This window comes from Chiloscyllium plagiosum, unplaced genomic scaffold, assembly GCF_037043375.1.
Source record: "Chiloscyllium plagiosum isolate Xiang-an unplaced genomic scaffold, Cpla_swu_hap1 HiC_scaffold_33, whole genome shotgun sequence".
Lineage (NCBI taxonomy): Eukaryota > Metazoa > Chordata > Chondrichthyes > Orectolobiformes > Hemiscylliidae > Chiloscyllium > Chiloscyllium plagiosum.
Window position 1 is genome coordinate 13,080,658 of NW_028270171.1, and position 12,966 is coordinate 13,093,623.

A 12,966-nucleotide genomic window follows, 5' to 3' on the forward strand; every position below is an offset into this window, starting at 1 on the left:
ATACCATTGACCAGAAACTCAACTGGATTTACCACATAAACACAGTGGCTACAAGAGCAGGTCAGAGGCTAGGGATACTGCAGTGAGTAACTCACCTCCTTGACATCTCAAAGCCTATCCACCATCTGCAAGGTACAAGTCAGGAGGGTGATGGAATACTCCCCACTTGCCTGGACGGGTGCAGCCCCAACAACACTCAAGAAGCTTGACACCATCCAGGACAAAGCAACCCCTTGAATGGCACCACATCTCCAAACATTCAATCTCCGGTGCTCAGTAGCAGCAGTGTGTACTATCTACAAGATGCACTGCAGAAATTCACAAGATCCTTAGACAGCACCTTCCAAACCCATGCCACTTCCATCCAGAAGGACAAGGGCAGCAGGTACTTGGGAACACCACCACCTGCAAGTTCCCCTCCAACGCACTCACCATCCTGACTTGGAAATATACCGCTGTTCCTTCACAGTCGTTGGGTCAACATCCTGAAATTCCCTCCCTACTGGCATTGTGGGTCAACTCACAGCAACTGGATTGCAGCGGGTCAAGAAAGTAGCTCACCACCAGCGTCTCATGGGCAAATAGGGATGGGCTATCAATTCTGGCCAGCCAGCGATGTCCAAATCCCACAAATGAATAATAAAAAAAAAGACAGGCGGAGTAGGGTTGTACTGTCATGTGGATGCAGTAACCGTAGACAGACTTAGTGGTCTTATCTCATCTTTACTTTCCTATGCCCGGATTCACAAACGTTCAGGTTCTCATTGCACATGCTACAGAAGTACATAGGTCAGTCAGTAAACATGAAGGAGAAAGGCTTTATATACATGTTGACTGCATTTGCAACATCACAACCAGAAGTGCCAGGTAATGACCACCTCCAACAAGGTGCCCCCTGTTCACTGGCATTGTCATTGCTGTATCCCACGTTGTCAACATCCATTTTGAACACCAGGTAGGAGAGGGCATGGTGATGGTGGGGAATTAACCACTGACCAGAGTCTGTATTGGACCAGCCATTCAAATACTGTGACTTCAACAGCAACTCAACAGCTATGGATTCAAAAGATGTCTAATTAACTAACACATCTCTCAACTCCTCAAAGCTTGTGTACCACCTATAAAGGTGCAAGTTTGGAGCGAGACAGAATACTCTCCACTTTTTTTTGTTGTTGCAAGATGGCAGAGTAGGACGTGCCAGCCAGAGCTGGTCTGATCCACCTGCCCTTCTTTTCTTCTCCCTAGTGCTTTTTATTTTGTCTTGACTTTTGGCCTCTGACGATGAACTTTGGCCTGGCATATAGCAACCTCCTGGTGTTGGCGTGGGAATCTCCCAACGGACTCTTGGCATGGTATGGCAACCTCCTGGCCTGGCACTGTGACCTCCTCTCAGCATGGCATAGTGACATTCCAGCCTCCTCTCATAGGGGTCACCCAGCATGCTGTGGCAACCTTCCAGCCCCCTGCTGCGGCTAGTCGCCAGCACAATGTTCAGTCAGGGCCTGGTGCAGATTGGAAGCTAAGTGACACCATGGTCTGCTGTACTGAAGTCTTTCCTGTAATGCTGCATATTTTGTTTCCGTATTGTCCAAAATCTTGTAATAAGAGAATCTATGCCTAGGTACTTTTGTATCTAAATCAGTACTGTAGTTGGCGACAAAACAAACTGTGACTATACTAATTGAATATATGTAGCAATAAAATCTATTTTATTCTATCGAACACAAATGTCATTCTAATTACACTCGAGAAGCTCACCATCCACCCCATCCATCAGTTTAACCACTAACCCTCTACAAGATGACTTCATTCATCTAAACCACAATCTCCACCACCCTGCACAACAGGGGCAGCTGAGGCATAGGAACACCGTAACCTACAAGCTCTCTTTCAAGTCACACATCATCCTGACTTGGGACCATATCAGCAATCCTTCACTGTGGCAGGGTCAAAACCATGGAACTCCCTTCCCAATACGCAATGGAATTACGACAGTTGAAGGCAGCAGCTCACAAACTTGAAAGGAAATTAAGAATGATTAATAAATGATGACCTTGTCAGCAACACCCATATCCCTCAATTTTAAAAAAGATGCCATCTGGCCTACATTTTGTTTCCTCCTTGTAACATACACATGGAATGCTGCAGGTGAAAAATGTATCGTCAGGAGGCAAGACATAACTCACAAGCTACAGGAAACATCAAATAAAGATTTGCTCCAATGGTAGAATTGAAATGATTTTAATAGCTTTTTGTGCCATACTAAGTTGAAAGAATTATCAAAGATGATCAAGGGAAATTTTGATGGAAGAGTACAAAATTATAACCTGTTTAAATAAGGTAGGCAAAGTTGATTGTACAAAGACGCAGGAACACCAATTAAAGGTTTTAGGAAAGAGATGCAAAGCAGATTTAAGAAAGAAACTTTTCTTTCTGTAATGAGTAGATTAGATTACTTACAGTGTGGAAACAGGCCCTTCAGCCCAACAAGTCCACACCGCCCCGCCGAAGCGCAACCCACCCATACGCCTACATGTACCCCTTACCTAACACTACGGGCAATTTAGCATGGCCAATTCACCTGACCTGCACATCTTTGGACTGTGGGAGGAAACCGGAGCACCCGGAGGAAACCCACGCAGACACGGGGAGAATGTGCAAACTCCACACAGTCAGTCGCCTCAAGAGGGAATTGAACCCGGGTCTCTGGCGCTGTGAGGCAGCAGTGCTAACCACTGTGCCACCGTGCCGCCCACGGCAGAACTCACTGCCTAGGAGTGTGGTGGAAGTACAGACAGTGACTTCATAAGGAAATTTCAACTGCTGAGCTTTCTCTGAAATGACTTAAGCTGTCCTTGTCTTCCCCCAAAGACAGTTGTTCTCTATCTATTTAAATTATTTTTACCATTTTAAACACTTCAAACAGAACATCCTTCAATTTTCAAATGCAAAACTCTTATTTCTCAGAATTCATTCAATGCAACTGGTTCTTCCCAGTTCGGTTGCAATCACTGACACTGAACCTGTCTTTTTACATCCTCTTTGTTCAAATCCATTGTAAGTTTCATTGGTTTTGGCTGGGTCTTTAGCATCTCAAGGATAGAACATAGCCAGGAGAATATGGGGATTTTTAAAAAAGTACTTCTTGATTTAAAAAAAAAAGTCATCTGTACAGACCAGTCTCAACCAATTATTATATAATTTCAAATCAACTTGCTCAGAGGTGTTATTACACATCTCTAGAATGGGAGAGCCTTGAACTCATGCTTCCTGGTCCAGAAGTAAGCATACTGCAACGGCAGCACATGTGCACTTTACTCAGCCAGTTGTTACACACAGCTTCCAGGAATAGGAAAGCTGCCTAAGACAGACAAGTAGGTCACTCAAACCTGCACTGCCATTCAACGAGACTGAGGGTGATATGATAGTGGGCACACAATCCATTGTCCTGGCTTCGGTTTGTAACCTAGAGCTACAAAAACACGATCTGCAGAAATGGCCTTCTTCTCCCCCTCCTCCAACAGCCATACCCATGGAGCTAAAATCCCGGCCGTCCACCCTTACCCTGAGCCCCTAACCCCATCACCTCCTCCGCCATCAACAAGACGCTTCAAAATGGTCGCCACCCAAAACCTCCACGGGCTCCCATTCCCCCATTTCAACACAGCGTTACCGGGGGGGGGGGGGGGAGAAGGTCACTTAACCCCAATCTCTTTCCCCCCCCCTCCTCCAACACGACCTCTTGGCCCGGTCACCGCTCCCGGCCGTGCGGCCACTCCCTACCGCTGCCGAAGCCGCTCCACCTTTCCAGATTCTTCCAACGCGTTCAGCCCAATGGGCGCCACCATCTTGCCGGATGTCGCGTCGCGGCTGCCTTGTTGCGTCAGTGGGCCGGACGTGACGCCACTGCGGGGCAACTGTCCGCGTATGTTGCCGCCTGAGCACCCGCCATCTTTGAAAGGCAGCTGCCCCCCCCCCCCCCCCCTCACCCTCTCCATCCCTGAGGCCTTTATCTCAGTGAAGCCAGAGAGGGGGAGGCAGGATCATTGAATCTAAAAACGTTAACTCTGCTTTCTCCCCATAAAGGTTGCCAGACCTTGTTTATTTTCAACGACAATTACTGTTTTTGTTTCAAATCATCAGCAGTTTTTTTAATTATAAACCATAGGATGACACTGGACTTTGATGGTCCAAATCACAGAGCCAAAGAGTTTTTAACAACACAAATAAAGGCCCTTCAATCCATCGTTTATATCTATTCTAGTCCCAGTTTCCAGCACTTGGCCTGTGTGTGGCCAAGTGGTCATCTAAATACTTGGTAAATATTTTGTGGGGAGAAAGCAGAGTTAATATTATGAGTCCAGCATCCAGTCCTGAATTAGGGTATGAAGAAAAGAACTGCAAATACTGAACATCTCAAACCAAAATAAAAAAATAATTGCTGGAGACACATAGCAGGCCTGACAGCATCTGTGGACAGGGGAGAGTTAATGTTCTGAGTGTGACTTCTTCAGAAACAAGAACAGAAATTCCTTCAAATGCTTGAAGGTCACTGGACTCAAAACATAAACTCTCTCTCTCCACACGTGATGCCAGACATGCTGTGTTTCTCCAGCAATATGAATTGTTTCAGATTTCCAGCATTCACAGTTCTTTGTTTTATTTTGTTTAAAATGTCTGAATGCTTACTGCCTCTATCATACATTTAAGCAGTGAGTTCTGAATTCCCATCACTCCAGGTGAAAAATTCTTTCCTCAGTTCCCCCTTAAACCTCCTATTCCTTACTTTAAGACTATGCCCCCTCTACTAAGGGGAAAAAGGTTCTCAATATCTACCCTATGTATATCAGAACAATTGTACATTTTAATCAGATCTGTCCCTCAGCCATTTCTGTTCTAAGGAAAACAATCCTGGCTGATCTCATCTCTCTTCATAATTGAGTTGCACCAGCCCAGGAAACACCAAGGCTAATCTCCGCTGAACCTTTTCTAGTACAATTACATCTTATAGTACAGTGACCAGAACTGCAAAAATAAAACTCCAGCTGTGGACTAATTAATTAGAGACAAAAAGACTGCAGATGCTGGCATCCAAAGTAGACAAGCTGGAGGAACACAGCAAGCCACAGCAAGAGGTGGAGAAGTTGACATTTTAGGTATAACTCTTCTTCAGGAATGGAGGTTGGGATATTCCTGAAGAAGGATTATACCCAAAATGTCAACTTCTCCACCTTCTGAGGCTGCCTGGCTTGTTGTGGACTAATTAATGTTGGACAAAAGCTCCATCATAATTGCTTTGCTCTTATTTGTCAAGAATCTCATTTGCCTTCTTAACCACCTCATCAACCTGTGGCACTGCTTTCAAAGATTCTTGGACATGCTCACCCAAGGCACCTCTAAAGATCTGTACTTCCAAGGATCCTACCATTCAATATGTACTTTCTCGCCTTGTTAGCCTTCCCAAAACGCATCACCTAACACTTTTCAGGATTAAATTCCTTTTATCACTTTTCAGACCATCTGACCAGCCCATCTATATCGTCCTGTAGTCTAAGGTTTTCCTCTTTTTTATTTGCAACACCAGTTCTCATGTCATCTGCAAACTTAATGATTCATTCTCCTAAATTCATATCTACATCATTAACATATGAACAGAACAGGATCCAGCACCAAATCTTGTGGTATGCCACTTGACATGGGCTTCCAGTCACAAAACTCTCTGTTTCTGCTTTCCCTAATTTCCAAATCTGCTTGCCAAATTTCCCTAGATATCATGGGCTCTTAGTTTCTTAAACTGACTGCAATGTAAGACCTTGGTCAAAAGCCTTAGTGGAGTTCACAAATTATATCAACTGCACTACCCTCAACTGACATCTAGTCACTGCCTTGAAAAGATCAAAGAGATTTCTTACGCATAACTTTAGCAGGCTTAGAATTAAATGGGAGGGGAGGGGAGGGGAGGGAATACATGAGCTTAAAGATAAAAAGAATTGAGTTTGCAGAGCAATTACTTTGATAATTGATTCTGGATATGGTAAGATTAATCTTATGAGGAGAGATCGAGTATGTTGGGCTGCTACCCATTGGAATTTAGAATAATGACAGAAACCTTATTGAAAAATATAGGATTCTGAAAAGATTGGATAGAGTAGATGCTGAGAGGTTGTATCTCCTTGTGTGACAATCTCGGACTGAAGGGATAAATCTCAGAGTAAGAGATCATCAATTGAAGACAGACTTGAGGAGGAACTTCTTCTCTCAGACAGTATTGAATCTGTGGAATTATTTTCCCCAAAGGGTTGGTACGTTCAAAGTTGAGGTTGACAGATTTTTAATCAGGAAGGGAATCAAAGGTTACGGTATAAAGCAGGAAAGTGGATTTCAGGAATATTAGATCAATTACAATCTCATTAAATGGTGCAATAGACTAGAAGAGCCAAATATTCTACTTCTGCTCCCATGCATTATGGTCTTTGCCATGTTATAAACCTTTTTTTTTGTTTATTTATAAGACATGGGTCATTATTCTAAATTCCAGTAGGTAGCGGTCCAATATACTCAATCTCTCCTCATCTTTCATGACTAATTACGGATGGGCAATAAATTTTGGTTTGGCCAGTAACACCCATGTCCTGTAAATGAATAGAGCAGTGGTAGTGTAATGGTAATGACACAGGGCAAAAACCCCAAGCTGATGCTCATGGGGCAAGGGTTCAAATCCCAACATGACTGATGGCGAACTTCGAATGAATAAAAATCTGGGATTAAAGGCTAATGAAATAGTGACCGTTGTTGTTTACTACAAAAGCCTGTCTGGTTCAGGTGAGATACAAATCATGAACCTGCATTTTGGGGTGGCTCAGTGGTTAGCACTGCTGTCTCACAGCACCAGGGTCCCAGGTTCGATTCCAGCCTCGGGTGATAGTCTGTGTGGAGTTTGTACATTCTCCCCGTGCCTGCATGGGTTTCCTCCAGGTGCTCAGTTTCCTCCCACATTGCAAGGATGTGCGGGTCAGGTGAATTGGCCATGGTAAATTGTCCATAGTCAGAGGAGGGTGGGTTACTCTTCGGAGAGTTGGTGTGGACTTGTTGGGCTAAAAGGCCTGTTTCCACACTGTAGGGAATCTATTCTAATATGATGAATTGTCTTCTTGAACAGCGGCAGTCTGTGTGGAGAAGGCATGTTTTGACATGGAGAATGAGTGTTAACTAAGGTAGAAGCCCACAAAACTATTACTGACAAATTACTGACATGGCTGGTAATGCAGTAAAGTTCCAAGTCAGGACGGTGAGTGGCTTGGAGAACTTGCAACTGATGGTATTCCTATGTATCTGCTGCCCTTGCCCTTCAAGAATGGAAGTGATTGTGAATAGTGAATGTATGAATGCTGCTTAAATATTATAGGAGACCTGAATCAACTACCCTTTCAGGCACTGAGTTTCACATTCTCTCAACCTTCAGAGTGAAAATAATTCTCAACTGTCCTCTTAGCTCAAACCTATGCTATATATTAAAAACTCAGCAGGCCAGGCAGTATCAAAGAGGGAAACAGAACTAATGTTGAGACCACGATGAATTCTTCAGAACCAAAGCCAGGTAGAAAAGTGATCGGTTATATGCTGTTGAAAAAGGCAGAAACAGCAAGTGGAATGAAAGGGAAGATTAGAGGATAAGTGAAATTAGAGATCACCATGGGAGAGGTAACAGTTGTCGAGAAGTGAGTGGGTCCAGAGTAGGTGTTAATGACAGAATATACGTGAGCTCTGCTGAAAAAGGCAAAACCAAGAAAACCAAAGAGTGGGAGAGGAGGAAGAGAAACATGATTAGAGTTCAATGGTGAGTCCTAAAGGCCGTAAATTGCAAAATAGTGATTTAAGCGCTGTTGTTGCTGCTGCAGCTTATGTTGGTCAACTCTGCTGCAGACCTGGGACATACATTTGTTTGGATGAGAGCAAGTTTATTGAAATAGCAAGTGACCAGAAGGTCAGGGTCACGTTTGCAGACCAAGCAGTAGTTTTCCGCCAAACAGTTGCGCAGTCTGTGTTGTCTTCATGATATCGAAAAGGCCACATTAGGAGCAGTGAATATAGTAACCTAGACTTGAAAGAAGTGGAAGCAAAAGACTGCTTCATCTGGAAGTTGTGTTTGGAGCCTTTGATAATGAGGAAAATTTTACACTTTCTGTAATTGCATGAGGTGTCATGAGAAGGAAATGAGGTATTGGGGTCAATGGAGGAGTGGACCAGGATGTCACAGTGGAAGAAACCCCAGCAGATGCTGACAGGGGAGAGGGGAAGATGATGAGTTTATTTGCGACATCATACTGGGGTGATTGAAATGGCAAAGGATGATTCTTTGAATGCAAAGGTTGGTGGGATGAAAATTAAATGGACAAAGGAAACCCTACTTCCTGCTTCTGGGAAGCAGTGGATGGGGTGAGGGCAGAAATGCAATAAATGTGGTGGATATTGTTGAGGGCCCTGCCCACCAGAGTTCAGGTGGGGGAAAGAGGGCAATGGAGGACTCCTTAACTGAGGGAAAATGTGTACATGTTGGAAGGACTCTTGTGGAAGGTGGCATCATGGGCACAGATGCAATGGAAAAACTGAGAGACTGGAATGCTTACATGAAACACTGTATAAGGAAATGTAGCCAATGTATCTGTTGGAGATGGGAACTTGTAATGAATATCAGCTGACAAGCATTCATGTCAAATGAAGGTACAGAAGTTAAGGAAGGGAAGAATCAGAGACAGACCAGATAAAAGAGAAAGTGAGGATGGCAGAAGCTGGAGATCAGAGTCGAGAGTGTGGTGCTGGAAAAGCGCAGCCAGTCAGGCAGCATCCAAGGAGCAGGAGAATTGAGGTTTTGGGCATAAGCCTTTCATCAGGAATGAGGCTTGTGGGCTGACAGATAAATGCGAGTGGTGCAGGGCGGGGGAAGGTAGCTGAGAATGTGGTAGATAGATGAAAAAGGAAGTTAGGTGATAGCTTGGAGTGTAGGATGGAGCAGATATATGGGAAAGGCGATGGACAGGTCAAGAGGTCTGTGCCAAGTTTGAGTCTTGGGACTGGGATAAGGTGGGGGGAGGGGAAAAGAGGAAACTGGTGAAATCCACATTAATCCTGTGTAGTTGCAGGGTCCCAAAAGACTGCTCCATCCGGAAGTCATGTTTGGAGCCTTCGATAGTGAGGAAAATTTTACACTTCCTATAATTGCATGAGGTGTCACGAGAAGGAAATGAGGTATTGGGGTCAATGGAGGAGTGGACCAGGATGTCACAGTGGAAGAAATCCCTACAGATGCTGACAGGGGAGAGGGGAAGATGATGAATTTAGTGGTGGCATCATACTGGGGTGATTGAAATGGCAAAGGATAATTCTTTGAATGCAAAGGTTGGTGGGATGAAAATTAAACAGACAAGGGAAACCCTACGTCCTGCTTCTGGGAAGGAGAGGAAGGGGTGAGGGCAGAAATGCAAAAAATGTGGTGGACATTGTTGATTGCAAGGTTTTAGGGTTCATCGATGAAAGAAGCCCAGGTTCTTCATGTCCTTGGCAGACTGATGGGGGAAGTTGAAGTGTTCAGCCACGGGGCAGTGGGTTTGGCTGGTGCGGGTATCCCAGAGATGTTCTATGAAATGATCCGCAAGTTGGCGTCTAGTCTCCCAATGTAGAGGAGACCACATCGGGTGCAATGGATACAGTAGATGACATCGGTGGAGGTGTCAGATGTGGAAGAATCCTTTGGGGCCTTGGACGGAGGTGAGGGGGAAGGTGTGGGTGCAGGTTTTGCACTTCATGTGGTGGCAGAGGATGGTGCCAGAGTGGGGTATGAACTGGTGGGGGGTGTTAGTGTGTGAATCTGACGAGGGAGTCACAGAGGGAATGGTCTCTATGGTACGTTGATTTGGGGATGGGGGGGTGTGGGTGGGGAGAAGAGCAATATATCCCTAGTGATGGGGTCTGTTTGTAGGTAGCAGAAATGGCAGAGGATGATGTGACGTATACGGAGGTTGGTGGAGTGGAAGGTGAGGAGTGGGGTTGGGGAGTTCTGTCCTTGTTGCATTGGGAGGGGTGGGGATAAAGGGCAGAGGTGTGGGAAGTGGAGGAGATGCGCTGGAGGGCATCAATCACGTGAGAGGGGAAATTGCAATCTTTGAAGAAGGAATTTCCTCTACACACTCACCAACTCCCACAGGTACCTGGACTACACCTTCTCCAACCCTGCCTCCTGTAAAAATGCCATCTCTTATTCCCAATTCCTCCCCCTCCATTGCATCTGTTCCCAGGATGACCAATTCCACCTTGGAAAATCCCAAATGGCTTCCTTCTTCAAAGATCGCAAATTCCCCTCTCACGTGGTGGTTGATGCCCTCCAGTGCATCTCCTCCACTTGCTGCACCTCCGCCCTTGAACCCCATCCCTCCCAATGCAACAAGGACAGAACTCCCCCACCCCAGTCGCCTTCGTAACCATCGCATCATCCTCTGCCACTTTCGCCACCTACAAACAGACCCCACCAGTAGGAATATATTTCCCTCCCCACCCCTAAAAGCGTTCCGGAGAGTCCATTCCCTCAGTAACTCCCTCTTCAAATCCACACCAGCTCACACCCCACTCCTGGCACGTTCCCCTGCCACCACAGAACCTGCACCCACACCTCCCCCCTCACCTCCGTCCAAGGCCCCAAAGGACCCTTCCGCATCCTACAGAAATTTACCTGCACCTCCACTAATGTCATCTACTGTATCCGTTGCACCCAATGTGCTGTCCTCTACAACGGGGAGGCTGGATGCCAATATGCAGATCCATTCAGAGAACACCCCAGGGACACCTGCACCCACCAACCTCACTGCCCCGTGCCTGAACACTTCAACTCTCCCACCCACTCTGCCAAGGACATGCAGGTCCTGGGCCTCCTCCATCGACAAACTCTAACCACCTGACGCCTGGAGGAAGAACACCACATCTTTCTTCTTGGGACCCCACAACCACACAGGATTAATGTGGATTTCACCAGTTTCCTCAGTTCCCCACCCCCCACCTTATACCAGTCCCAAGCCTCAAACTCAGCACTGCCCTTTTAACCTGTCCATCGTCGTTCCCATCTATCTGCTCCACCCTCCTCTCCGACCTATCACCTTCACCCCCCACCTTCATCTACCTATTGCATTCACAGCTACCTTTCCCCCAAGCTCCAACCTCCTCCCATTTATATCTCAGGCGCCTAGCCCACATACCTCGTTCCTGATGAAGGGCTTATTCTCGAAATGTCGATTCTCCTGCTCCTCAGATGCTACCTGACTGGTTGTGCTTTTCCAGCACCACACTCTCGCTTCTGACCAGATAAAAGTGAGAGGGATGGAAATTGGAAGCAAACTGCTTGTTTCCTTTTCAAGTTCCAGATGAGATCAGAAAGCAACAATCATCAATTATACCGGAGTGTGTGTTGTGGAAGGAGGTCCTCATGTAGGATTGGATCAAGGTGTTGCACAAAAAAAACAGGCAGAACCAGGGCCTGTGTGGGTATCCCTATCTACACCTTTCATTTGGAGGCAATTTTATTTGATTTCCAGCTTCTGCAGTATCTCGCTTTTGTTTTAGTATTAAGTACAATTTGCAGAATAAAGTTCTAAACTTGAACCATATTTTGAAGTTAGAAGTTTCCTAATTTCATTAAAAAGGTCCTGCTTTAAGTTTTACATCCTAAAGTTTCTATCTATTCTTTTGTATCCATTTATCCAGGATGTGAACTCCTGCTCAATTTTCTCTTCCTCACCACACTCTTCCCCCCTCTCCCCCTCCCCCCCACCTTCCCCAAAACTCTGTAATGTCCTGCCTTTTTGTCATCGTACTCCAAGATGAAGCAGAGACTGACATCTGGCTTGGATACTACTGCCCCCTGGTCAGTAAACTAACTGAGGATAGAGTTTGTTTTCCCCCTCAAGTAACAGCTATGCTGGTGAGAAAAAAAAACTTCTAAATAAGTGACTGCATAGAATTTAACAAACTGAAACAGGACACTCAGTGGTCTGCTATATGCTTAAGTCCACACATGCTTCCTTTCATTACTTTACTGATTATTACCAGAATTCAAAACACAGAATTGCACATACTGGAAATCTGAAATAAAAGACAGAAACTGCTGGAAGGACACAACAGGTAGCAGTAGCAGCAACTGCAGAGAGAAGAGAGTTCACATTTTCAGATCTGTTATAATGTCACAATCCTGAGATGTTATCTCTGTTTCTCTCCACAAATCAGACCAGAATATCCCTCTGTTCTTTTTTTCAAAAGTCATGCATCTCCCCTCATTTATTACTCATCCCTGATTGCCCATGAGATGGTGATGAGCTGCCTTCTTGAATTGCTGCAGTCTATGTGTTGTAGGTAGACCCACGCAAGGGCGTTCCATAATTTTGACTCAGTGACAATGAAGGAACGATGATGTATTTCCAAATCAGGATGAGGAGTGACTTGGAGTAGAACTTGCTGCTGGTGGTGTTCCACTGTACCTGCTGCCCTTGTCTTTCTAGATGATAGTGGTCATGGGTTTGAAAGGTGCAATCTAAGCAGCCTTGGTGAATTTCTACAGTGCATCTTGTATAACTTCAGAAAGTCTCCTTAGACAGCACCTCACAGGAGAACTTATCTAACTTCCACTTAGTTTCATAGAAAACCCCACAGTGTGGAAACAGGCCTTTTGGCCCAACATGTCCACACCAACCCTCCGAAGAGTATCCCACCCAGACCCATTCCCCTACCCTATATTTCCCCGACTAATGTACCTAACCTATACATCCCTGGACACTATGGGCAATTTAGCATGACCAATTCACCTAAGCTGCACATCTTTGGATTGTGGGAGGAAACCGGAGCACCCGGAGGAAACCCACGCAGACAGGGGGAGAAGGTGTAAACCCCACATAGACAGTCGCCCAGATCAGAATCTAACTCGGGTCT

General features: G+C 45.4%; 1 protein-coding gene across 2 annotated transcripts in view; it reads right to left on the minus strand.

Annotated features, from left to right (window-relative positions):
* Positions 1–12,966, minus strand: part of hspbp1 (HSPA (heat shock 70kDa) binding protein, cytoplasmic cochaperone 1) — a 33,685-nt gene that overhangs the window by 19,796 nt on the left and 923 nt on the right. The window contains exon 1 of one of the 2 annotated variants that reach the window (XM_043679719.2): positions 3,784–3,857. The exons of the other annotated variant lie outside the window; for it this stretch is intronic. The gene's annotated coding sequence lies outside the window, so the exon portion shown is untranslated. Of the gene's footprint in view, positions 1–3,783; positions 3,858–12,966 lie in introns of those variants that run through there. 2 annotated transcript variants of the gene reach the window in all.